Source organism: Nelumbo lutea, chromosome 8 (genome assembly GCF_056320005.1).
Source record: "Nelumbo lutea isolate HS-2025 chromosome 8, American lotus-T2T, whole genome shotgun sequence".
Taxonomy (NCBI): Eukaryota; Viridiplantae; Streptophyta; class Magnoliopsida; order Proteales; family Nelumbonaceae; genus Nelumbo; species Nelumbo lutea.
The window spans coordinates 26,076,141-26,081,412 of record NC_142691.1 but is presented as its reverse complement, the minus strand read 5'-3'; the positions used below and the strand labels follow the sequence as shown (position 1 = coordinate 26,081,412).

The 5,272-nt window shown below is 42.8% G+C and overlaps 1 non-coding gene across 1 annotated transcript; it reads left to right on the top strand.

The window, feature by feature from the left end:
- The first annotated feature begins 204 nt into the window (after positions 1-204).
- TRNAG-UCC (transfer RNA glycine (anticodon UCC)) lies at positions 205-276 on the top strand. Its single transcript has one exon. It is a non-coding gene; the product is annotated as a tRNA-Gly (tRNA).
- Positions 277-5,272: the final 4,996 nt, after the last annotated feature.

Sequence of the window (5,272 nt, the reverse complement as noted above, 5' to 3'; positions counted from 1 at the left end):
ATCCATATTTGTAGTAGAGACTTGAGATTAAGGGTACGCATGGATTCGGTTTCAAGGTAGAACCTATAACCTACCTTCTAAGAATTGGTCAGAATTCCATGGGTTTTATTTGGTTCTAAGGCAGAACCTATAACCTAGTTTATAATAATTGGTTAGAATTCCAAAATTCAGGATTATGTGTGACTAGTTCATCAAATCAACAAAGCGTTTGTAGTCCAACGGTTAGGATAATTGCCTTCCAAGCAATAGACCCGGGTTCGACTCCCGGCGAACGCATTCTGATGTTATTCTTTAGTTTGTAGATAATTAATGCTTTCTTATTCATGGGTAAATTAATTAGCAATATTTTTTTTCATTAATTTGTAGACCCGGGTTCGACTCTCGGCAAACGTTTGTAGTTTAATTATCAATATTTTTTTCATTCATGGGTAATTAATTAATTTACTATTAGTGGTTTTCATTTTTAGTTTCTTATTTTATGATAATTATTAATTTACTTAAATAATTAAATTAATTTCTAATGATTAGTTTTAATTAATCAAATAATAATTGTTACTTATTTATTTGTGTTTTAGAAATTATTTTCTTTTTATTAATATACTTATGAAATTATTATTAATTTATTTTCTAGTTTAATTATTATTAAAGGGAAATCATTAATTATTCGTTATGCAATAGTAATGAGCTAATAATTTTAATTATTTTCATTTAGTTTAATAAATTCTTAATTGTTAATTTACTGTAAAAAATTAATTAATAAATTGTAAATATTTAAAATTATTATTTATGAGCTAGGAATAAAATGATTGTAGCTAAAGATGATTCCTTTCGTAACTATAGCCATGAAATTATAGTTATTCGTGGCTATAGTGATAAATTGCTCTTTAGCCACGGACAGAATAACTTTTAACCATGGACAAATTGTCCGTAGCTATAGCTCAACTTCTGCTTTCGTAACTTATAGCCACGAACACATTATAACCGTGGCTTTAAATATATTTTAGCCACGGACAGAATAACTTTTAGCCACGGACAAAGTGTCCGTAGTTAAAGCTCAACTTTTGCTTTTGCAACTTATAGCTATGGATACATTATAACGGTGGCTATTAATATCTTTTATCCACGGACATAATAACTTTTAACCATGGACAAATTACACGTAACTAAAGCTCAACTTTTTGCCACGGACAAATTGTCCATAGCTGAAGCTCAACTTCTTTTTTTGTAACTTATAACCACTGATACATTATAACCGTGGCTATAAATATCTTTTACCCACGTACAGAATAACTTTAACCATGAACAAATTGTTCGTAGCTAAAGCTTAACTTTTTGCTACGGACATCAAATTGTCTGTGGTTATATCGCATGTTTTTGCTACACTTTTTTTACCGCAGCTAAAGTACCATAGTTATAGCCCCATTTTCCGATAGTGTTCCTCAATCCTCTATTCCTACAGGGCATCATTCGTGGTATAAACATCTTCCAATGGATATAATTAAGATAAATATTGATGTTGTTGTCATAGCCACTGTTTCCTTAGATGGTCGGACCATTTGGCTTGGAAATCATTTAGGCAATCGGTTCCGTTTTACCTCAAACCTGGCTTAGGACCATTCAATTCATTCAACAGTTTTAGGCCATTTTTTATTTTTTAATTATTTTTATCAGAACGGGCCATTCAATCAGATCGGATAGTCGAATTGTCGATTCAAAAACTGGTGACCAGAATGGTGGATCCGAATTTGTTTTTAAAACATTGCTCTTAAGTGTTGTAGAAGGTTATGGCGTTATAATTAATCAATTCTTCGACTTTTGTTGGTGGAAAATTTGATCCCACCGTAGAGGCTTCACTATTAGTTGCTGACTACAGAAATTTACTTCACTGCCTTCCTTCTTACTTAGTAGTATGTTCCACAATCTGCTAATCTAGATTTTCTACTTCCTAGATTTTCCCATCACCGTTGTTCATCAATCTTTTTTCCCAAAGAGAGACAACACAAAAAATATAGCATGTTAAATCCAAATCGAAAAAACCAAATAGTAAAATCAAGTCGATTCTGAATTTGTTATGGGCCCACGCGTAGGATCTCGTCACGGGGCGGTCCACGAGGAAAACTCCTAGCCTTCCCTTGCCCTTCCCTTTGCGTGCTGACCCTATTGTGGTGAACTAGGGGGCAATTTGTCCAAGAGATCACCCTAACTCTCCTAAGCTCTTCTCTTGATCGAAAATTCAATGCCTTTTCATTAATTCGTGGCTCCTTAAATAGGAGATTATAGAAGGGAATTCCTAATTAAACTCAAACTCCAACTTGAACTCAAACTCCTAATTACCTACTCCTAATGGTAACACAACGCCTATTTAAGATAAGATAAGATAGAGTAGCTGGCGGCAAGTTGGTAAGAAGAGATAAGTGTGGACCCACCCTGATGAGCTATCATGTGGGTCCTGCTCTACTGCTACTGTTGGGCGGCGTGCACATCTAACAGTGTTGCTGCCGTGTGGCACCTGCTGCTACCGAGCGGTGCGTACTGTGCGCTACCGGCAGTAGGTGCTGTTATGTGTGCCACTGCTTGTGACTATGCCGCAATGTGCTGTCAGGCGGTGTGTCCATAACATCACACCCCTCCTGGACAACGAGCTTGTCCTCAAGCTCGAGAGCTGGGTAGACACTGTGAAGGTCGGTCCAGGGAATCCAGGTGGCCTCTTCTGAGGGTAGTCCTTCCCATTCTACGAGAACCTCGAAGGTACCCTGGTTGATGCGTGACCGGATGATAGCTCGAGGGTGGAGGATGGGTCTAGCATCCTTTAGAGGGGATAGAGAAGGCACGTGCTTAGGGAGAGTCCCTATAAAAGGCTTCAGTAGGGACCCATGGAAGACGTCATGGATTCTACTGTGCTCTGGTAGCTCAAGTTGATACGCAACCTTCCCGACTTGCCGGAAAACCTTGAAGGGCCCATAAAATCTGGGGCCCAGCTTGGGGGGGCCACGCTGCCTGAGGGAGAGCTGGTAGTACGGTTGGAGCTTCAGCCAAATGAACTGATCGTAGGTTTGCTTCATACACGCCTGTGCCTACTGCAAGCGTGGGGAGACTTTGGCCAGGAGGGCGTCGCGGTCTTGGAGACTGCGATCTACTTCTTCCAGCCGTGTGGACCCTGGTTCGTAAGATAAAAGATGGGGAGGGTCTCGGCCATACACAACCCAGAAGGGGGTCATGCCAAGGGAGGAGTGGTAGGACGTGTTGTAGCAATATTCGGCCCAAGGAAGACAATCCACTCAGCATCGTGGTAGGTCCCCTATGAAACAACAGAGGTACATCTCTATGGTCTGGTTGGCAACCTCCGTTTGTCCGTCCATTTGTGGGTGGTAGGCGGATGAGAAATCCAGGGTCGTGCCTTGTAATCGGAACAGCTCCTTCCAAAAGGTGCTAGTGAAGACTGAGTCCTTGTCACTGATGATGGACTCTGGCAGCCCATGTAGGAGGAAGATGTGTGTGAAAAAGGCATGGGCCACAGAGACTACACTGTATGGGTGGGACAACGGGATGAAATGGGCATACTTGGAGAAGCGGTCCACCACCACGAATAAGACTGATTTCCCTCTGACTTTAGGCAAGCCTTCAATGAAGTCCATGGAGATATTGGCCCAAATCTGTGTTGGAAGTGAGAGGGGCTGTAGGAGGCCAGCCGGGTGTAAATTCTCCCATTTTTTTTGTTGACATGTAGAGCAGTTCTAGATGAAATCCCTAACCGAGCAGCGCATACCATACCAATGAAAATCGGCGCGGACGCGGTGCAATGTCTTTTGAACCCCTTCGTGGGTGGCATTATTGATGCTGGTGATGATGGCTGGAATCAATGGGCAATCTATCGAGAGATATACCCTCCCTTTGTACAGCACAAGTCCCTCATGGATGGACTAGTTCGGGCTGGTTGTCCCTGCTTGTAATTCTTGCACCCGATCCCTCCAAGTTGGTGATTGGGGCAGTACGCTCCTTAGGTTCTCCAATAGGGTAACGCGGGGCTGGGAGATCGCGCAAAGGTGGACTGTGTCTTCATCACACCTAGATAGTGCATCGGCGGCACGGTATGAAGCCCCTGCCTTGTGGTCTACACGGAAGTCAATCCCTAGCAATTTACTTGCCCAATGCTGCTGGGGTGGAGTAGTAAGCCGCTGCTCTAGAAGGTACTTGAAGTTGTAATGGTCTGTCTTCATGACGAAAGGTCTGCCCCACAAATATGGTCTCCAGTGTTGGACGGCCTTGGCGAGCCCAATTAATTATGTTGGCGAAGGAACACTTGGTTCATTTTAGGAAGAGCTTATGTTGGCGAAGCAGCTCTAGAACTGTTCATAGGTGACGAACGTGCTCCACCCACGACGCACTGTAAATCAGGATGTCATCAAAAAATACTAGGATGAACTTGCGGAGGTGGGCTCTAAATACCTCGTTCATCAAGGCCTAAAATGTGGATGGAGCATTTGTGAGACCAAAAGGCATGACCAAGAATTCAAAGTGGCTGTGATGCGTTCGGAAGGCTGTTTTCTTCACATCTTCTGGGTCCATTCGAACCTGGAAGTAGCCTAACCTGAGATCCAGCTTAGAGAAATATTGAGACCAATGGAGCTCATCTAGCAGTTCGTCCACCACAGGGATCGGAAACTTGTCCTTGGCAGTCCTATTGTTGAGCTCCCAATAGTTTACACAAAACCTCCAGGTGCTGTCTTGTTTTGGCACCAGCAAGACTGGCGAAAGAATGGGGAGCAGCTTGGGCGGATAATACCCTACTTCAACATTTCTATACACTGGTTCTCTATCTCATCCTTCTGAAGGTGTGGGTAGCGGTACGACCGAATGACCACAGGTCTAGTGCCTGGCATTAATGGTATTCGATGGTCACACAATCAGATAGGGGGAAGGCCCTTGGGTTCTGAGAACACGTTTGGAAAATCGGCCAGAAGTTTCTCCATCTCAGTAGTGTGCAAGGCATTGCCATGGAGAGTATGTACTTGTGGTCTTTTAGCTCTCATCTTGGTCCCTTTCCAGGTGACTTGTTTTCCATGTAGGTTAAACGTCATGGTCAAGGCATTGAAGTCCCATAGGTTATGGCCGAGGGTGATGAGCCACTTAACTCCCAATACTATATCAAACTCATCTAGGGGCAATACAAACAGATCAGCGAGGAATGGTTCAGAATCCACCTGTATTTGGATGTTTCGGCTGATCCTTGGGCTGTGAACTCTCTCTCCATTTTCTACGGCTACCTGAAGCT